Below are 22,463 nucleotides of genomic sequence, written 5' to 3'. Positions count from 1 at the left end.
GGGCTGGGGAGATGGCTCAGCGGTGAGTGGTGCTGACTGCTCTCACTGCTGGGCAGTTCACAGCCATCTGTAACCCCAATGCTTTCTTCTAGCCTCCATAAGTACCTGTGTACATATGGTGTGCACCCATATATTTAAAGATCTTTGTCTAAAAGTTAAATCCAGGGGTTGGGTATTTAGCTCAGTGGTAGAGCGCTTGCCTAGAAAGCGCAAGTCCCTGGGTTCGGTCCTCAGCTCCCAAAAAAAAAAAAAAAAAAGTTAAATCCAAGTGGAAATGGGTGAAGGAGATTGAGGATCCAGGTCCCAGGTCCCGGAGTCTCCAAAACTGTAACCATGAAGAGACCGTTGCTCCTGTAAATTGTTTAACTAAAGGAGGGAGAAGCTGGTATTTCGGGAGACAAAACACATAGCTCTTCCTTCCTGTGAGGCAGATTTTCAGTGGCCCAGAAGGAGTCTTGTTATTGTTAGATTTATTGTTTGATTTACATGTGTGTATATGAGAGTATGTGCACGTATGTGTGTGCAGCTGCACATGCCTAACCATGTGAAGGCCAGGAGAGGGTGATAGATCCCTCAGAGGTAGCGTTCCAGGGGACTGTGGAACATCTGCTTGTTACCAGGGTGCTGGCGTCCAAACTTCAATCCTTATACCCATGCCCTGGCACTTAACTGCCGAGCTCTCTCTCCATCCTGGCCGAGAGCTTTCAGTGAGTTTGTAAGATGAGCCTGTGTTAAGCCACCTCACCTGGTCAGATGTTCCGCTGATTGGTTGCTGTTGGGTTGCCGTTTCTCTATTGCTTAATGTCCTAGTAAAGTTACTAAGGTCAGCTGGCCAGGGCATCCTGATTTAAGCGCTTCACCTGCTCTTCAAGCATGACATCCAGGGCTTGAGAGATGATGGTTCGGTGGTTAAGAGTACAGTTTGCTCTTGCAGAGGATCCAGGATTGATTCTCAGCACCAACATGGCCGCTCACAAGTGTGTAACTTCAATTCCAAGGATTCAGATGCCCTCTACCGGCCATTTCGGGCACTGAATGCATGCGGTACACATACATGCAGGCAAAAACATAAGTATAAAAATAGATAAGCCTACATAAAGTGACATTCAATGCTAATTACTAGATTGGTAATTTTGATGCATCCTTGTGGCCAAGAAAGTTGCTGCTGGGTTAGAATTATATATTCAGACTTCCCTTGGCTTGTAGGAGAATGTTGGGGAGGGGAGAGTTGAATCTGAGGGGTCTTTGAGTCTGTGGTTGAGTAGAGCTTTCGGTAATGAATCCTGGGTGAGAACAGTCATCTCGGATGCCGCGTATCATGCACCAGGACTGCCCTTCTGTGAGGGCTTCATCTACAGATTCAGTCAATTACAGAAAGAAGAATGTCTACACAGAGCAGAAACTGACATTTTCTAGCTTTTATCCCCTGAACAGTTCAGTACAGTGATTCTTTGCACAGTATTTATATCAAATAGGTGTTGTAAGAAACCCAAGATGATTTAAAGTCTGTGGGGGAGCGTGGGATGATAACGCAAATATTACTACTAAAATACTTCTGTTTCAGTAAGCCAGAGAGATAACTTAGCAGACATGGTTGCCTGAAGCTAAGACTTAAGACGTAAGGTTGATCCCTGGGACTCATAAGGCATGGAGAACCAGCTCCCCCAAATTGTCCTCTTACATCCATACACATGTGATAACATGCACATACATGTACATGTGCACACATACATAAATAAAATGGAATATAATGCTTTTACTTTATAGAGGGCATTAGGCACCTGCAGATTTTGACATCCAAGGTGTATCCTGAACAAAATTCCTCAGGAGTCCAAGGGATAACTGGGAGTATATTCTACAAAGGTTGTAAATTATAAAGTGCAAGCTCCCAAAACTTGAGAGAAGAAGGCCTGCCAATTGTGGGATGATGTCACAGGTGAGGCAGGCACAAGATAGAAGGAGGCCTGTCATTGGACAAGAAGGAAGGATGGGTGGGAGAAAAGTTTGAGGGGAGGGGAGGAGACTGGAACGGAAAGGAGGAAGAAAGGAGGGACTGCAGAGAAGCCGCAGTGGAGAGAACATGGAAGCTGACGTTAAGATTCCACTCTGTCAAAAAAAGAAAAGAAAAAAAAAGATTCCACTCTGTGTATTTACAGGTTGTTATGAATGTTCTTAAGGGATGAATGTGTATAGGGCTTTGAATGTGTAGGTGGGCAATTATATCTTATCAATAGGCTCAAAGGCTATTGTGTTGTGTGTTCTTTCATGTGGCGATTTAAGTTTAAGAGAGTGTGTGGCAGCTAGGACACTGAGCTGCCACAGAATTAGGATGTGTGTTTCTGCCATGGTGGCAGCCTGCCTTGGGAACTGGATGGGCAGAGAGATTGTTGCTGTCTCAGAGAGAGGCCTTTGGCAGTGTGATATGAGATGGAGCAGAGCGGGTGAGAGGCTTTGCTGACTGAGATTAAGATATCCAGCAGATATCATGGGGCACTATGGTGCCGGACCTAGAGCGGGTGAAAAGACTGGATTATGTTTTATATTTTACAACAACAGTCAATGACTTGGACAAAAGAGACTTGTTGATGGCAGCCTTATCCCTCCTTTATCCCACCTTAGGAAGTATACATGTGTATAGTCTGAAGGTGCTCTTATCATGAGTCTGACACTTCTGGAAGATGAAGAAGTTCATGAGTCTGAAATTATCTCTAGGGCTGCCGAGAAAGGCCTGTGAATAACTGTAATTTGGCCCACTCGGCAGCTCATGGTCATTAAAAAGTGAAACTAAAGTGAGAGTCCGGCAAACAGAAGAAATAGTGAACGAGTTCACATACAGGTGGAATCTAAGGGAGCTGAATGCGTGTAGACTGGTTCCCTAGAGCCAGGGAAGAGAGGAGTGGGGTGCAGGACAATGTGAGGACTCTCAGTCCTAAGAGGGTCTGGGGCCCAAATGCTCAGCACGGATCAGCACACATATGGTAAACTGAGTGTGGTAGTCATCACTCGATGTAGGCACACAGTGAGTGGTCGCACTGCATACCCCCAGTGCGTTCAGTCTGTGTTCGATAATTAAATATTTGAAATTGAAGGACCTCAGGCTCAGGAACAGCAAGGGAGGAGGGCTCTCTTCTTGTCAGCCATCCTGGCCCACACATATGTCTTTATTAATAATCATTAGTTTATTTCAAGCGCTTTATTTAACTAGTCTGTTTACATTCGGGTGCTGTGGTTTCTTCATTTAATTAATTAAATGAATTAGGGCTGGAAATCTATTTCCCAGCCCAGGTTAAGACGGTAAATTGAAAAAAACTCCATCTTAAAGAGACTCTGGCAGCCAACAGTCCTTCCTGCATCACCCTTTTCTGTCAGCACACACATGCACATATGCATGGGCAGGTGCCCAGCCCCCTGGGGAAACTTATACTCAGGCACTAGACTTGGCTGTGTGAAAACCTAATTGGTGGTGACTGTCAATAACGGCATCTCAGAGGCAAAAATTCTGTTGTAGCTTCTCCCTTTCTGTAGTACGCAGACTTGAACTGTGACCTTCAGCACTGGGTCTCATTACTGAGCAGACTAACCAGCCCTGTGGACCAGGAAGGGCCTTTTATTGACTTATGTTCTCCTGGATGGTATGGGTCAGTTTTCATTTCGATGACTGGGATATCCATGAAACCAAAAGAGTTAATGAATGCTCTTCTTGAAGTCAAAACACAGTGAAGGGAGATTGGACAAATGCTAGGAGAGCTTGACTTGATTATCATAAACAAGGTTTCAGAGGCGTTTCTCCTCTTCCCGAAAAGGCTTTTGATTAAAAAAGGGTGGTGTCACAGATGCTACTAGGGCTCCGAGCCCCTCAATCTTTCCTGGGCAGAAACAACTGAGTTAGTAGGTGCTGAATTTAATGATTCTCTTGTGAGATGTAAAGAGAGGTGCTAGAAATAACAATAACCAACGCCCACTATGACCCCTTCATCATAACATGGTGTGTGTGTGCACACTCGTGCACACACATGTATGTATGTATGTATGTATGCACACGTTTGTATGTGTGTGCATACATGTGTGCAAATATGTGTGTGCATGTATGTGCACATATATGCATGTGTGAGCATTGTATATGTATATGCACCTATGTGTGTGTATATATATGTGTACTCGTGTGTGTGCACACATGTATGTGTGTGCATACATGTATTGTGTGCATGTATGTGTATGTGTACAAGTGTGTATTTGTGTGCATGTATGTGCATGTGTGTGCATGTATCCTTGAGGGTGTGTGTATAGGTGTATGAACATGTGTATATGTGTGTATACCCATGTGTATATGTGTGTGCACTCATGTGTGCATGAGTGCATGTGTGTGCACCTGTATGTATGTATGCATATATTTGTGTGTATGTGTGCGCATGTATGTGCGTGTGTGTGCATGTGTCCTTGAAGGTATGTGTGCATATGTGTATGAGCATGTGTATATGTATGCACACCCATGTGTGTGTGTATATTATGTGTGCGCACACTTGTGTGTGCATGAGTGCTCATGTGCACCTGTATGTGTGTGTGTGTGGTATGTGTTAGCATGCATGTATGTATGTGTGTGTGCATGTGTGTGTGCACGCACAGATACATGTCACCTCCCCTTTGCCTGAACATTGCTGAGCATTCCTGGAGCTAAAGCCTTCTTAGTCACCTTTAAAAGAGAAAGCTGGATGAGTAGCTATCCAAGCTTCTCTTTTGCCTTCTGCCCATTTCTGTGTTTGTACCTCTTAGTAACCGCCAGCCACTTCCCTCTCTCTGTGAGGTTCAGACCCTGGAGTTCCCAACTAGTTCTTAATTCACCATGTTCCAGTTCCTCTGTTGTTACACTACCCTTTCCATGTGTCAGCTCCTGGTTCACAAATCGTGTTGGAAAGGTCTCCATCTTAAACAGGAATGACTTAAATATGAAACAAGGTGGTAACACCATGTATGGAGATACTTCACAGAGCACTTAACTTGTTAAGGTGAATGAAAATGTGTTATCAAAGGCCCCAAGCCCCCACATAATTATTTCTGTCTCTATGGACTTATGTATTTGGCCATTTAATTAACTTATTAAGTTATTCTGGATATCATATAAATGGAAGTCATAATATGTGATACTTCGTGAGGAATTTTTTCTTTTAGGAAGGCTTCTTGATATTTTCAAGAGTCATTATTCTACAATGTTTATCAATAATTCATAATGTTTATCAATAATCCATAATGTTTATTAATAATCCATTCCTTTTAGCGGCCAAATATCTTCCCATTGTTCAACTGTACCATGTACACATCTCTGAGTGCTTTGATGAACATTTGTCCCATGCTACAGAAACCAAGAATAATGTGGCTGTGGATATTCATGTCCAGTTTCTGGGCAGACAAACACTTCCGATCTCTTTGGTGTGTAGCTGGTGTGTAGAATTGCCAGATCACCTGCTAATTCCATGGTTAACTCTTTAAGAACCTGCCAAGCTTTCATCCTGCGTGGCCACACCACACCATACTCCCAACAGCGATCTTTGAGGGCTCTGGTTCCTCCATACCCTGGCCCATCTGGTGATTGTCTGTCTTTTTTATTCAATCTGTCCAGTTGTAAGGGTGACATCACACAGTGGTTTTAATGTGCAGTCCCTGGGGGGTTTGGTCATTTGTTCTTTTCTTGGGAGAGCTGGGTTATTTGTTTATTGTTGAAGTCTAGGGTTTCTATCTATATTCTAGCTATGATCCTTCTCAGACATTTGTAAGAATATTTCTCTCCTCTGCTTACATCTAATTTTCTTTCTATCAGTCATTGACAGAAATACAAAATTGCTAAATATTCAATATTAACATCCTAATTGCACATACGCTTGGTCAATGTCAATGTCATTCAGGTTTTTTGTTTGTTTGTTTGTTTTGTTTTGTTTTGTTTTGTTGGTGCTAGGGTTAGACACAGTTTTCACACACTAAGTAAGCGCTCTGCTTCTACACCATATCCTTTACACTAATTTTTCCCTCTTTTTTTGAGGGGGGGAGGATCTGGAATTAAAATATCTTTATATCAGCCTCCCAAGGAGACATTACAGATACACATGTGGTGCTTTCGCTTCTCTAGGTTGGGTCTTTCCCATCAAAGTAGGAGATAACTAATATTCCTAAAATAATATTGGAGAATAAAGTACCTAGAGTGTAGGTAATAAAATGTCTGAGTAAGAAAACAGACTTTGGCTAGGGATATGCAAGGCTCCAGACTCATTCCCCAGTGCACACAGACACACACAAATACCCCCTACAAAAACAGAACGTTAATTAATCAGATTCAAAAGATTTTGTGAGGGAAAATTCTTACTCCTATAATATAAAAACAGGTAGGATAATAAAACTGAGTTAAACCTTAATTGGATTTACAACATATTCAATTAAACACCTATTAGGCATATCATATTCAAAGCAACATATTAAATATTATAATTGAAGCAAGATCTTTTTCCTTCGAATGATAGTTACTCTGCACTTACTGTGTGCTTGACCTGCATGGATAAGATTTAAAGACACTCACTGGCTGTTCCCTGAGTGCTTGTCACTGGTGAGTTGACTCAAGACAGCAAGTTCCAACACCAGCCCCTGTGTGCAGAGACCCCTAGGAGGTAAACCCATGCCTCTCCACAACAGGGCGGAGAACAGCCCTAGAACTCAGACACAGTGCCCCAAAGCATAGGACTTTGGAATGAGGCTGAGGTAAGCAGCCTCAGACCTAAGACTCAGGCTGGGTGTAATTCAGTGGCAGAGTGCTTGCTTGGAACACAGGAAGTCCTCAAAGAGACAGATGCATCCTCACTGGCAAAAAAGACAGACTAAAGCTGCCTTCTTTCCTTTAAGATAGCAGGCAATTTCCTTCCAACTCACATGCTCACACCTCTAAGCAGGGGGAAGCGTAGGACTTGTAGTTCAGTGAGCAATGCAGAGGATCATTATTAGAAGATGCCCATGTCACCCATGTTAGATCGGGGACAACTCCAGTCTACTACAATGCAAAGCCACCTGGGAACTCCGTTGGTCTAAGTACACCCTCAGTGGGAGCGGTTCTGGTTCTAAGAGAAGCTAAGGAGCTGTGGGTGGTGCGAGGTAGCCAGGACTCATAGCCAGACCTGCCTGCCCAGGACAGGTTTGTCTGTGTGGGCAGGATGGGCAAGAATTAGAAGGTGGAATCCCATCAGAGTTCCCAGGCAGAGGGAACCACTGATCAGTGACCGTGGGGATGAATCATCGATATGTCCCCGAAAGTGAGCATAGGGTTCCCCGGCTTTACTCCAACTGCTGGGTTAGAACTTTTGTAGGAACAGGATGGAGACCGGCTCTGACACCATCGGTGTTGCTTCTGGAACCATCTTGTTGGACCACAGCATAAACGGAGCCGGGGCCAGTCCTTACTTTGTCCACTCACAGACGCCCATGTCTGCTCCAAGCCGTCTCTGAAGGCTCTCGAAGGAGCGGCCAGGGAATCCTTGATGCAGTTATTCGTAGAGAATGACTGAAGTAGGCGGAGGGCTTCTGATTTGTAACTGATTGATCTGAGTGCTAAATCTGCCAATATCTGCCTCGCTTTTAAGCATCTCCATTTGTCTGGTTCCCGATTTCCTTTCCCCTAAAAGAGGAATCACTGGCTGCGAGGCTGCTGTGGATATGAGCCGGTTCAGTGTGCGGCCCCTTGCTCAGTGCTAACAAACGGTAGTGGTTGTCACCAACAGCTGTTCCTTCTCTGCAGGATGGAGGATGACAGAAGCAGGGAGAAATGAGCCCCGTTTGCATAATTTCTAAGCATCACACAGGACGTACGTGATGTATGAGGTTCTCTCTAGCCGCTCGACATAAAAAGTGGAGTGGTCCTTACAAAAGGCTCATGACAGAGGTGCTGTGGGCTTTTACAAATGAGGACGCTGAGGGACCACAAGCATGAGGAGCTCGCCCAGGAATCCACATAGCAAACTGTCATGAGGCTGAGGTTCAGTCCCAGACGGCCTGACTACTTTTCTGTCTACCTGTCACGGGTCTGCAGAATTTTCATATAGTGCATCTTGGTTTCTTTTCTAGTTGCTATGATAAAATACCCTGTCAAAAGCAGCTGGGGAAAGGAGGCTTTGTTTGTCTCATGATTCCAGGTTGTGTTCTGTCGTCGCTTTGGGGAGGCCAAGTCATAGGAACTCAGAGATGCGGCAGGACATCCGCTCTCAAGGGCAGCAAACAGTGGATTAGCGCATGCGTGCCATTGCTTGGCTCCGCCTCTTTTTCTTTCATTCCAAGGGCTGGCCCCTCTAGTGCTGTTGCACTACATGTGTATTGTCATCTCAGTTAACCCAACTAAGAAAATCCTCCAAAGGCAGGCTCATTTCCAGGTAATTCTAGATCTAACAAGTCAACAATTAACACAATCACAAATTGCAACCTGGAAACCAGGGTGGGGGTGGGGTGTAATCTACCTGCTTTTCAAAGCCAACAGGCTTAGCCTCAACAATGTGCCGTAGTCTGAGTGGGGTTGTTTGAATATTATTTTCATCCCATGACTTGCACTGAAGTAATTCACGAGGTTTATACGCCCATGAAGATGCACTGGCAGGCTAGCCTAACGTTAACCCAGACATGGTTGATGCTCTCTCGTCTTCAACTCTCCCTGCTCTGTCCTCCCACCCCCAACAAATCCCTACGTGTGCTGATGGTTTCTAAACTTTTATTCCAAGCAAATACATCTCATCTGAACTCTAGCCCCAGACGCATCTGTTATCTGGAAACCTCAAGGACACCTTGGACTCAGTCTCCACTTAGATCCCCAGAGCCGCCTTCTGCCCATGTGTTCTGAGACCCCCACGTAATGCCCTAAGCTGCTGCCTCTTATATTGGGCAGCAGGATAGCCATCCTCACCTGTAAACTGCTCACGGCTTCTCTGCACCAGGTCCCCAGGGACACTCATCCTTTTTACATGTTCCAGATCAGTTTCCCTGGATCCCCACTGGCCCCCCTTTTAACCCTTTCTGCATCCTAAAGTCTAAGGATAGCTTCCAAATGGTCATCTCATTCTTCCATCCGGCTCAAACTCTCTCAGTGTACTCTCATTCAGGATAAATTTAAGACTCCTGGGCTGGAGAGATGACTCAGCCATCAAGAATACACACACTGGTATTGCTCTTCCAAAGGACAAGAGTTCAGTTCCCAGCACCCACATCAGGTGACTGGGGAATCAGATGCCTCTGGTCTCCAAGGGCACCTGTGCTCATTTGCACATAACCACACACAAATAAATACATGTACACAAAATTTAAAATAATAAAAATGAACCCTTTAAAGATATAAAACTCTTTAACACGCTCATCAAGGCCTAGGTGATCTGCTCCACTGCATGTGTAGTCTGACATCACTCTCCTCTCTGTCTTTTCTTGGTCTCAGGGGCAATATCTTACCCTTTCAGTTGCTGCAACAAAGGCCATAGACAGAGTAACTTATATAACACAGCATACATCCACTACGGACCAGTAGCTTATATACAGGTATTTACCATTGTGTTGATAAGATGAAGAGAGGGGGGATTATGTTCTGTGGAGGTTCGGTGAGATATGGGGAAAGGGGGTGCCTCATCTGGCCCATGCTAAGGCATCCTTTCCCCCTGAGGGACCAGCCACAAGTATAGAATTGTTTATTCAGGGCATGAGGAGGGGACTTAAGAGAGTTGTAGAGGCAGAGAGAGAGAGAGAGAGAGAGAGAGAGAGAGAAAGAGTAGAGAAGTAGAAGAGTAGAGGCCAGCCATGAGCCCGTGGAGAGAAGGGGGGAGGGGAATGGGGATAGAAGGGACAAAGGGGGAAGAGGGTAAGAGCAAGAGAGCATGGAGGAGGCAAGCAGCCCCTTTTATAGTATCAGGCATACCTGGCAACAGCCAGGTAACTGTGTGGGTGGAGCTTGGACAGAACGCTACCAGCCATAGACTGAATTATCTTGTAAATAACAGGTCTGTTTCTCTCAGCTCTGGAGTCTAAGAAGCCCAAGGCCCAGGCATATTCAGTCTTCCCAGATCACAGATGGCAGCTTCTCTCTGTGTCCATGAGAATTGTTGGAGCTCTCTGTCATGGCAGGAGACACTTCTGTCTTATTGCCTTCCTGTTCCCACTTCATCTAATTGGAACGAATTTCCCAGGATTCAACTGCCCTTGCCCCCCAGGACATGGGCAGGATCCATGTCTTCTAGCAAGCAGACCATTAATTGTGTAACAAGCTGGTAGCCTTTCCTGCTGTGCTGCAAGCTTCAGGGGGTACAGCTTTGCTCTTCTGCCTCTCACTAGCCCCACAAGTACATGAAGCCCTTAGCATGAAGTGATCACAGGTGGGATGTATGGAATATTTGAGGTGAGTATTAAGGAATGGTGGATTCACTTCTTGTTAACACAAACTTTGGTGCTTAAATGTAGATCAGAATTATTCTAATCTAGAGTGTTTTAGTTAGGGTTTCCATTGCTGTGAACAGACACCATGACCAAGGCAACTCTCATAAAGGACAACATTTAGTTGGGGCTGGCTTACAGGTTCAGAGGTTCAGCCCATTATCATCAAGGCGGGAGCATGGCAGCATCCAGGCAGGAATGGTACTAGAGGAGCTGAGAGTTCTACATCTTCATCCAAAGAAAGCCAGGAGCAGACAGGCTTCCATGTGATTTGGAGGAGGATCTCAAAGCCCACCCTCACAGTGACACACTTCTTTCAACAAGGCCACGCCCACCCCAACAAGGCCACGCCCACTCCAACAAGGCCACGCCCACTCCAACAAGGCCACGCCCACTCCAACAAGGCCACACCCTGAGCCATGCTTATTTAAACCAACCACCACAGTAAGTCTTACAAGGCTCAGAGGAAGGAGGTCATGGGTTTGCTCCCTTCTGAAGGCTCACAGAGAGCATCCACAGCCCTTGCTCAGAGCCCCAGACTTCCCCCACTGCCACTGCGGCTTGCTACTGTCATCCTGACCCTGCTGCCCACTTTACACTCTTCTCCTCTGTGAAAACTCTTCCTACTACATTTTTTGGGGGGGTTCTTTTTTTTTTTGGAGCTGGGGACCGAACCCAGGGTCTTGCGCTTCCTAGGTAAACGCTCTACCACTGAGCTAAATCCCCAGCCCCTTCATACTACATTTTATCTATGGGCTAATGCGTGGTCACCACTCCCTTTCAAGGTGTATAGCCTCATCTGTGGAATAAGACGCAGCACGCACACTCTGGAGGTTGGGACCTGAACCTCTCTGAGGGAGCTGTTCATTTAACCTATCGCAGATGAGGGTGCTAGTTTAAACGTGCTTGCACGTGAGGACGGAAACAAGATCATATGCATGCAGCGCCTCCCTTTGATATTTCGGGGGTGTCACCATTGTGCCTACTTATAGGCTAAACGTTTTAAAATATAGACGTCAGACTGGGAATGTGGCCCAGCAGCTAGAGTGTTTGCCACATAAGCAAGAGGACCAGTTTGGATCCCCAGAATTCACAGGCTGATAGTCACGGCAGCTTACCCGAATTTCCAGCTTCAAAAGGAGGAAACAGTTGGCTGGTGAGACTGGCCTTATGGGCGAGCGCTGAGTTTGGTGGACAGTCCCTGCCTCCAGCAGAGTAAAGGTGGAGAAGGATCAAGGAAGATGCCTGACATCATAACCCCAGGGCATCCGCACACAGGTGCACATGAACACAGGTACGCAGGAACAAAAGTGCACACACAGGCACACATGTCTCTTTGGGCACAGGGAAATAAAAGAATGAGGACTCAGATCACCTCAGTGGCAAGAAGAGACTTTTATTGGTCTGGGAGGGGGAGCCTCACACCTCTGTGGTGCAGGATCTGAGGGAACAAGGCAGTACACAGCACAGGGTCTGAGGGCAATTTCTGTAATTGGAGGTAGAGAGTGGGAAGGGCATGGCTGCAGCTGCCTAAAAACTGTATGGCCACAGTGGGGACTAAGTCAAAGGTCTTGCTTTTGCAACCTCCAGGATTCTGGGTGTGTGGTGGGGCTTAGGAATTCAGGGGCCTGACTCCCTAGAACCACAGGTCCTGTTTAAAGCCCTACTTCTGAGGGGAATTTTCCTTTGCACACAGGAAAATACATAGAAGTTAACATGGTTCTAATACAGTATTCAGTTGGTGAAGGTAAATCTTGCAGTGTCCCAAGCCTGTCAGAATGAGAGAGATGTGAAAATCCAGCCAAGAAGGGAAGCCTGGAGAAGCCTCATTCAGACAGTGACTCTCCCCTCCCCTCGCAGGAGAGTGGTTTGACCCCACCCCCGCCCACCCCACACACACATAAGTGGCTCTTCCTTCAGCTTTTCCTGCCCCATTGTGTGTGGCTGGCCAGCGTCTGTGGGATCACAAGACTTCACAGTGAGTTTCTAGCCCCAGTGAACAAGGAACTGTAAGGAAGCACAGTTTTCTTTGGATGCTTTTCCTAAGCTTCTGAGCTGCTTGATCTCACGCTGGGAAACTCGGAATTCAGTGAGAAGCTTTGTTGTTGATGGTGTTGTTTTTCTGCTAAAGAAATTGGTACACTTTCTTAGAACTTTGTATCGGTTCTTTGTGACGTTTACATCATGCTCCCCAATCCCTCTCATCCCCCTCCCCCACTCCCCTCGTACCCACCCTCCACCCTTACAACCTCCCCATTCAACAACAACAACAACAACAACAACAAGAATCTTACTGTGGAAGCTGTAGTGTGTCACAGCCTGTTCCACAGCATGACCTTTTGTCTTAGGGTTTTACTGCTGTGAACAGGCACCATGACCAAGGCAACTCTTATAAGGACAACATTTAATTGGGACTGGCTTATAGGTTCTGAGGTTCATCCATTATCATCAAGGTGGGAACATGGCGGCTTCCAGGAAAACAAGGTGCAGGAGGAGCTAAGAATTCTACATCTTCATCTGAAGGCTGCTAGCAGAATACTGGCTTCCAGGCAGCTAGGATGGGGGTCTTTTTTTTTTTTTCTTTTCTTTTTTTCGGAGCTGGGGACCGAACCCAGGGCCTTGCGCTTGCTAGGCAAGCGCTCTACCACTGAGCTAAATCCCCAACCCCTAGGATGAGGGTCTTAAAGTCCACACCCACAATGACACACCTTCTAATAGTGCCACTCCATGGTCTGAGCATATACAAACCATAACGTCTTTTGCCCACACTTCTCTGCTCGAAAATGTTCACTGCAATGACTTGCTGGTCTGGTACAAGGAGGCCTGTTTTTTGCTACTGGAACCTCACTGGGACTCCTGTCAGATATCATTGTCTGTGGAGATGCTGCAGCTTTGGATCTATAGTGCAAGCCCCTTCATGCGTTCCAACAGTCCATTCACAAAGTGGATGTCGGGATGGACCAATTCAAAGCTCTGGGTCTGGGCATGAGAGGCATCTGAGCTGGTCAGCCCGATGGCTCTCCCACTCTCACAGCTGGCTCTCGGACAACCCCACAACCAGGGCCAGCTCTAACCTGCTGCTCTGGTGAGATACAGGGTCAGCTCCTGTAGATTGCTGTCTATATGTAGGTGAAGGAAGGCACAAGATGAGGCAAGGCCTGTGAAAAAGTGAGGCGGGCACAGAGTTTTGGAGAGAAGAGAGAGGAGAAAGGAGAAGAAGAACCAAGATGGAGGCAGAGAAGGACGACCCAGATCTGTGTGGCCTTAAAGGGCCACAGATAGTTATGAATATTTTATAAGGGATGAATTTTTATAGAACAATCTGTCTTACCTAGGTGGGCAGTCTATAGCAACATTAATTGGCTCTGAGTTTATGGTGTGGACGTTTTGTGGAGTGAGAATTTACTGATATAAATCTGATTGATAAGTTACAAGCTTATTGAGTTTTGATTTTAATAGGTTACTGGGAGTTGTGATTGTAACCACAGGGGGTGGATGCTGGAAATGTCAGCAGAGTCCGCAGCAAGAGAGCCCCGAGATAGGCGGTCTCTGTACGGAACTGGCATGGCAGTGACCTGCTTTGGGAACTAGATGGATGGCAAGATCACAGCAGGGGGCAGCGTGGGATGGAAACTGGGAATTTAATGAGTTGGGTGGAGACCGTTTGCTGATTGAGATGAAAACACCCCACAGATGCCATGTGGCTCACGGGAGCCAGCAATAGCATGGGTTGGTGAATAGTTTATTAATATTTACTACTATGAGCTCCCTCACTCTCAAGACCCTGGAGCAATCTTTCTCACCACCACAGGTGTTGAAGGACAAGGGAGGGACCACACTGTCACAGCAGACAATTTATGAGGCCAGCTCTCCCAAGCTCACACCCTTGGATCCAACTCACCCATGCCCCTACAATCAGGGTCAGCACTACTGTACTGCTCAGGTAAGGTACAGAGCCTGCGGGTGAGGGGCAGGGACAGTTCTGCTCACAGGACTCCAGGGTCAGGTCTCACCTGCTGCAGGTGGCAAAAGGGAGGAGGATATTTCTTCTTGCAGGAGAGGTAAGTGGGACAGCTGGCTCTCCCACACTTAGACCCTCAGGTTGCTCACTAGGAGGTGTGAGGCCCAGTCCCCTGAGTACTGCAGCTGGTTAGGGGTGGGTCAGCTCTCTCGCTCTTATGCTCCCAGGGCCAGCTCTCCCACAATGCCCAGGGAGGGGTAGGGCTGGTTCTGTACAGGCCTCAAACAGCATCAATATGTCCTGGGTGGCAGCCCAGACCAGGGACATCTGCCTGGCCTTTGGTGGTAATAGACCCGCTGCTGCAGGGTCATAAACCCAGATATGGGCTCCTGGTGGCAGCACAGGGCGGGACCCCACCATGGTGCCAGGTGTCATCACTAGCTTCTCACATCAGTTCCTCGATACCCTCAAATCTTCAGTTCTGCATCTCTTCATTGTGCCCACATCCTTCTGTTTCTCTTTCTCTTCCATTTCTCCACCACTCATTCACTCCTCTTAGTGATGCCCAGGGTGTCTGAGTGTCTGGGGTTGTCTCAGGAGTGGCCTCAGAAGTGCTATGCCTGGCTCCTGCATTATGGCACTGGGCAGGGGTCACCTTGGGCATGGTCTTCTCTCCCCCAGGCCTATTCGGTATTAGGCTGGTAGTCATCTCAGGGTAGCCCCCTTTCTAGGTCCCATGACACTGATGGTCCAGTATTTGCTTAGGGCTTACTCCTCACCCAGACCCACCCAGGTGGCCCCTTGCAAGGGTTGTCTGTCTTGGGCTCACTCCTGCTCAGGGCTGAAGTGCCGGGTGCGGTTCTTCTAGTCTCCTGCTTTCTTCTTGCCCTGAGAACCAGTCTTGGCCTATGCAGTGCAGTACTGGACTGGTGGTTGTCTCAAATTTGCTTTTTTCAGGGAATGTTAGACTTCTAATCATTTAGATGTTCATAGGTCAGAACACCAAGTATAGACAGTCTCTCTTCTCTGTCACCTACTAACGCACGTGTGACAGAGCAGCCACACCTCCAGGGGCCCAGATAGGAACTTTGAACTTTCCGAGATGTAAACACCACAGCAATGGCCTGAAGATAACTGGGCAAATTTTCAGAGCTGGGAAAGGGTCTGGGAGAGGTGTGTGGATGGCACAGGGACTTACAGAGAGAGTCCATGTCAGACTGTTGAGAAGTGACCACCTACAGGGGAAGATGTCACCCCCAAAAGCCAGGCTTTCCCTATGACTGTGGCGAAGCCATTACTAAGGTCAGCTTTCTGGAGCTTGGGTATTTTGTAAACCAGAGTTTGTAAAGAGAAAAATCTCATCTCTTAAAAAAATTATCAATATATTAATTCTTTTTTTTTTTTTCGGAGCTGGGGAACGAACCCAGGGCCTTGCACGTGGTAGGCAAGCGCTCTACCGCTGAGCTAAATCCCCAACCCCAATATATTAATTCTATTAGATGGTTTCGTTATTCATTTATGCATAGACAGAACATCACATCCGCCTCCCCTGTGTTAGCACTTGTGCTTATTGGCTTCCCAGACAATCTCCTCTACCTTCAAGAGCAAGTGGGAGAGGTTGTATGAGGGAGGGATTATATGGGGAAGGGATTATATGGGGAAGGGGTTGTATGGGAGAGGGGCTGTATGGGGAGGAGCGTATGGGGGAGGGGTTGTTTACAGAAGCATGGGCAACTTAGCACTGGCTGTGTTGCTGAAGAAAGTGTCTCTGCCTTTGTTGTGTGACACTAGTTCTGGGGAAATGTGAACAAATGTCTACTCATCTCAGATATGAAACTGAAAATAGACCCAAGTATGGATACCACCCAAGTACAATTTAGTGAACTGACAAGTTCCAGGGTTACTTCCAGGAGTATGTTTGAAGTGTTACTTAGACAACCACATCATCAAAAGCCCACCCTGCCATGAGGTGGAAACTCCTGCTCATGAAATCTGGAAACTCGAGGTTCATCGCAAAGCTTACAGGAAGCTTGACAGATTGGAGTGTGTCTTTCCCAGGCAGCTCCATTAGTCTGAGCCTTTTCTAGGCAGTCGGACCTGCCTGAGAGACTCTTTTAGTTCTTCTGGCTTATAAAAACTTGGAGAAGGAGGAGCCTGTTGTATCTGGTTGGTTTTAGGGACTTCCTGAAGCTTTTACATGCTGAGCCTTAACAAAGCTTTTACTTCCTGAGCCTTTAGGATCATCCTGTTGAGGTTTGGTGAGTTGCTATGTATTATAATACTAAACACTGGGCATGGTTGCCCCAAGGGACAAGGAGATTCTCGCATAGATAACTTTGTTCTCCAAAGTCATCCCTGAATGGTAAATAAAGATGCCTATAGCCTATAGCTGGGTAGAGGAGAGATAGGTGGGGTTTTGTTTCCAGGGCTTAGAGTCTGAGCAGGAAACCACAAAGGACAAAGGAAGAGGGTAGAGAGAAGAGAAGACATCATGGGGTAGGTGAGTCAGGAAAGCATGGCCATGAGGGCTGGCCAATTGCAGTTAAGAGCTGCCCAGATGGAGCACAGTAATAGTAAGTCATAACTCAGGGTTATTGATAGGGAAATAGATGCTAATGGCTTAGAGGGTAGATATCTGCCCAGTCCTAGTGCATAAAGCTTATCATAAATATAAAGGTTTTGTGTCTTTTACCTGGGAACAAAGGCAGAGTCGAAACCCCCAAAGGAGATTAAATACTTAGTACAACAGCATCCCTGCAGGAGGAAACTGCTACACAATAGCCTTCCCTAGCAACCATCAACTGCCTGTGAATCTATGGAACCTCAGGGAGAGCTGGACCTCCAGAGGCCCCTGTTAGCCTCACAGTTGTAGAGTTCCTATATGTGACCAATTGCATCAGTTTCCCTAGAACAAGAGAGCACATCACAGCAGGAGCTCATGGGAGCTAACTTGTTCACCTCATGGCCAGGAAGCCAAGGACAGACTAGAGAAGGGGTACATCTCCCATGATCCCTCAGGAACCTCTCATTGAGTCCTGTCTCTCAAAATGGTTGCCACCCTGGGAACAAAGCCTTTAGCACTTGGACTACACATTTACAGAGGAAATGATCTAAAAGGACCTGGGAGAAAAATATGGGCAGATTTATATTTGTTTGCTTGTCTCGTGTCTAATTTCACAGAAGATGTGTTATTGTAGATGGTGAGCAAGCAGCTGGGTATTGGAAAGAGGTCTGTGGTAGAGGGATTAATCTGAGTCAAACTATCAAGAGGTGAGACTAAATACTGATGGGGGCTTTGTTTCTAAGAATGTGTTAACTTGTCCACACTGTCAATAAAGTAAAACTTTAGTCAGTTAGTAGTTTATCTTAATAGTAGGTTTAACAACTAACCAATTAAAACCAGGGTTTGTCCAACACACAATGCCCACAAGGTGGCCTCACCAGATGCAGCCCCTTAACCTTCTTCAGTCACAGTCAAAACAACCTCTTTTCTTCTTAACCTACCCAGTCTGCGGTGGTGTCCTGTTAGCAACAGTAGACAGACAGAAGCAGAAACCAATGTTATAAAGAGAAAAATGATGTCATGGGAGGGGCTTACAAAGTGTAGGGATGAATTAACTATATAAATGGATGGTGTAATAGCTCCAGAGTGTGGTTAAGGGGAGGTTTTTATTATAGATATTGGGGAGAGAACAGCCAGAGTCATCTGGAAGAGTCCAGAGCAGAGAGAGAGAAAGTAATAGACTGAACACGGCCAGCAGACTGGACCTGGCTGTGGGAGAGGCAGGAGCAGAGTCGGAGGCAGGGAGGAAGAAAGGGGATGGGACAGTAAGAGATTAAAAACAAGGGGAAGGGCCAAGAGAACACACAGCTGGAGTCGCAGAGTTCTAAGAAGAATGGGTAGATAGTTGGAGATCGGGGAGCCCATGAGCTGGAGACAGAGCAGGTAGGAGAGAAAGTGAGGAGAGCTGGGGTGTTACCATGGACTATGATTTATGAGACTGAAGAGGCCTAGAGGGAGCAGGCGCTTTGGTAAGCTAACAGGCACCACAGGTGGCCATTTATTCCTTCTGCCATTGAGAACCCAGCTTCTGTCTAACTACCCAGAATTTGGGGGAAATGGAGGGCTCTAGGGGAAAGGCCACTGTTTTGACTTTCCTGGCTTCTACAGCTTGTGCCCTCTGCCATACTCAAGGTCAGGAATGGCGGCTGAGTCTTTCTCACATCCTATCCCTCAACATTTCCGTTAACCTCCTTTTCCTACTTTAAAATTGTAGCCAGCTGTGATGACCTAGTTCTTTAACCCCAGCGCTCAGGAAGCCGAGGCAGGATTGGAAGTTCAAAGCCAGCCGAGGTTAGGTAGTGAGACTCTATATCAATACACCAATATTTAAAATGAGAGAAAGAGGGGGGAGCAAAAGAAGCTGGTGATTATCATGGATCTAGCCAGACAGCCCAGGGGGGAAAGATCTCCCTATTCAAAGCCAATGGATTGCTAACCTCAATTATCTCTCTCCCCACACTCCAGACGTGTGAATGAAGAAACCTTTGAGGGCTCCTTAGCCAGCCTATCACAGAGAAAGAAAATGATACCAAGAAGTTAGGGATTTAGCTCAGTGGTAGAGCACTTGCCTAGCAAGCACAAGGCCCTGGGTTCAGTCCAAGATAAGCTGGGCTTCCTATTGTGCAAATGAAGTGTTCTGTACTTACAGTAAATATAATATAATATATATATTATAAGTAATATATTATATTATACTTACAGTAAATATAATATAATATATATATTATAAGTAATATATATTATAATATATTACAGTAAATATAATTAATATATATATTAATTCTGTATGACTGCCACCAGTAGAGAAGAAAAAAAAATCCTTATTTAACTATACTGTTTTACTGGAGCGGGAGCTCTCCCAAAAGCTGTTGCCTGTATGTGGGGTATGTTCTCCTAGCTGGGCTGCCTTGTTTGGCTTCAGTGGGAGAGGAAGCGCCTGGCCTCACAGAGACTTGAAGTGCCCAGGTGGTGGGGAGGGATTACCGGGGGCCCCACCGACTCAGAGGAGAAGGGGATTGACTCAGAGGAGAAGGGGATTGGGGTAAGGATTGTCGGAGGGCATGACCAGGAGGGGAGCAGTAAGTGAGATGTAAAGTGACTAAGTAAAAAATTAAATTAAATTAAATTAAAAATAAATAATGGAGAGATGGCTCAGCCGTTAAGAGCATGACTCCTCTTCCAGAGGTCCTGAGTTCAATTCCCAGCAACCACATGGTGGCTCACAACCATCTGTAATGGGATCCGATGCCCTCTTCTGGTGTGTCTGAAGACAGCTACAGTGTACATATACAGTAAAAAATATTTTAAAAAGTAAAAAAATTAATATAAATAGATATACTGTTTTATTATTCTGTGATGACTTACTTAAGAGGGTTAATTCCAGTGCGTTCAAGGGAGATTTCGTGGAAGAAATTGGCTTTAATTGTGAACAGATGAACCTGATGACGGTCCTGTGCGGACACACTCTATCACTCGTCATGCGTCTAGAGTTGTTTCTTGTTCGCTGGTTGTATTTATTTCTCTCCCGTGTGTCTCTGGGTCCATTTGTTTGTCTTAACAACGTGCTGAGAAGATTCCATTTTTCTTGCACTTGCGTTCTGTGATTCCTTTATCTTAGCCCAGGAGAAAAATTCCCAACTCGGCAACTAGACTTTTGCCGTGTTGAAAACACCGCAGAGGATAGCCCCTTCCGGACGCAGCGCGATGCTCTCCCACGCAGCAGTTTGTCTGAATCCGTGTGCGTGGTCACTCTGTTGTTAGGACTCATCAGGCTGTGTGGAAAAGGAAAGTTTCCAGGCAGGTAGAGACAAGTCCCTTAAGTCTCAGCTAAACACGTGTGACATCTTTGTCAAGGCTTTAGCGTAACACAATGAATGAGACTGTGTGGGACAGTCACGTCCCCGCACAGCTGTTTATACCTGCTGTCAGCATTCTGAGGAGCTGACAGTGTCTGTGTGGGCAGGTACATCAGGGTCCCCAAGGCTCCACTGGTTCAGTGACTTAATAGAAAGATTTGCAACTCAAAAAGCTCACAAGTTACTGCACTGAAAAGGTACAGGTTGAGACGAACAAAGGCTCGAGGTGTGTGTCCTGAAGTCCAAGAGAAACCAGACAGAAGCTTCCAGGTGTCTCCTGCCATGGAGTTACATGGGGCAAGCTCAACTTTCCAAGTCATCATGCCTAGAACTGGGTACAAAGTACTGCCACCCAGGCTTCCAGACCTGCGTAGTCTGGGTTTAGTATACGCACACCACACCGTAGTGGCTGCATTTGATCTCAGCTCCGTAGATGTTTTAAATCCCCAGGGGACCAAATGGTGCGGTGGACCAATGTCCTCAGACATACAAAGGCAGTCAGGGCACTCAAAGGACTCTGAGTCTGTCATCCAGGAGCTAAGGGCCAGTCCTCCTCAAGATGGACCTTTCATAGATTACGCTGGGTTTGAACAACCCAGATCTTCAAGTTACTCCTCGGCTGACAGCACATTGCTGCTCTGGTCCTGCCTCAGATGGACACAATGAGTATTAATCAACGCTAAAATATAAAATATATTCCTGGAAAATAGTTACATCTGACTAAACAACTAAGTAGGAGATTTGAACCAACTGCATATCCCACAAGATCCAGGGGCTGGAGATGGCTCTGCCGTTAAGAGCACTGACAGCTCTTCCAGAGGTCCTGAGTTCAATTCCCAGCAACCACATGGTGGCTCACAACCATCTGCAACACAATCTGATTCCCTCTTCTGGTGTGTCTGAAGAGAGTGACAGGGTACTCACTTATATAAAATAAATAAAATCTTTAAAAAAAAAAAAAAAAGACCTGGAAACCAAAAGATCCAGTCACAGTCTGACTTAAATGGAGGCTGGCTTTCACCATGGTGCAGGCTGACACTATCTTCTTTGTTGTCATTTCCCTGGTGATAAACCCCAGGACATCATGTTTGATCATATTATAGATCGTGGAAATGTAAAATGTATTTTCCCATACTCCCCTGGGTTTCCTGGAAGAGGATCTGTAACAAACACAGCCAGTCTCCATTAAACCTGACTCTTTAAAAACACTTTCAAGCTTTTGTGTACCCTACTTGCACCCTGTATTGTTCATTGCCCTGCAATTTAATCTCCTCCACTGCAATCCGCCTCTGCCACAAACACAGCTGGGCCCATGTGGGGCAAGGGATCTAAAGATTAGATTTTGGAGCTGGAGAGATGGCTGAGCAGTTGGAAGCACTGACTGACTGCTCTTCCAGAGGCCCTTAACTGGGATGCTCACTGTATGCACAGTCAATTAAGAAGAGTCATCTGAGTCCTCCGACTGTCCTCTGGTGACCACCTTGGCTGTGTCCACAATAGTGTTGCTATCATTTTGGTTGGGTTTTCTGTTTCTAATTTTTGTCTAATTTTTTATGTTTTCTGTAAGAGTGGCAGCAGAACTCAAAAGTTCTATGCACCTGTGCACTCAACCCTGTCTCTGCACCTGTATAATCACCCCTGTCTCTGCACCTGTATACTCACTCCTATCTCTGTGCACCTGTGTACTCACCCCTGTCTTTGTGCACCTGTGTACTCACCCCTGTCTTTGTGCACCTGTGTACTCACCCCTGTCTGTGCACCTGTGTACTCACCCCTTTCTCTGTGCACCTGTGTACTCACCCCTGTCTGTGCACCTGTGTACTCACCCCTGTCTCTGCACCTGTATACTCACTCCTATCTCTGTGCACCTGTGTATTCACTCCTATCTCTGTGCACCTGTGTACTCACACCTCTCTGTGCACCTGTGTACTCACACCTGTCTGTGCACCTGTGTACTCACCCTTGTCTCTGTGTATCTGTGTACTCACCCCTGTCTTTGTGCACCTGTGTACTCACCCCTGTCTTTGTGCACCTGTGTACTCACCCCTGTCTGTGCACCTGTGTACTCACCCCTTTCTCTGTGCACCTGTGTACTGACCCCTGTCTTTGTGCACCTGTGTACTCACCCTTGTCTTTGTGCACCTGTGTATTTACT

General features: G+C 46.3%; 1 protein-coding gene, 1 long non-coding RNA gene and 1 other non-coding gene across 4 annotated transcripts in view; 1 reads left to right on the top strand and 2 right to left on the bottom strand.

Moving 5' to 3' along the window:
• Creg2 (cellular repressor of E1A-stimulated genes 2) overlaps positions 1-22,463 on the top strand; it is a 46,239-nt gene that overhangs the window by 8,436 nt on the left and 15,340 nt on the right.
• Positions 11,805-21,069, bottom strand: LOC134480363 (uncharacterized). 2 transcript variants are annotated; one of them, XR_015629490.1, is made up of 2 exons: positions 19,818-21,069; positions 11,805-12,553 (listed from the first exon to the last, which is right to left on the bottom strand). It is a non-coding gene; the product is annotated as an uncharacterized LOC134480363 (long non-coding RNA). The 2 variants fall into 2 exon arrangements; XR_015629489.1 differs by lacking the exon at positions 19,818-21,069 and adding an exon at positions 17,082-17,179.
• On the bottom strand, positions 15,349-15,479 carry LOC120094921 (small nucleolar RNA SNORA17). The gene has a single exon (XR_015630047.1). It is a non-coding gene; the product is annotated as a small nucleolar RNA SNORA17 (small nucleolar RNA).

Source organism: Rattus norvegicus, chromosome 9, assembly GCF_021556685.1.
Source record: "Rattus norvegicus strain SHRSP/BbbUtx chromosome 9, alternate assembly SHRSP_T2T, whole genome shotgun sequence".
Lineage (NCBI taxonomy): Eukaryota > Metazoa > Chordata > Mammalia > Rodentia > Muridae > Rattus > Rattus norvegicus.
This window is presented reverse-complemented; position numbering and strand designations above follow the sequence as displayed.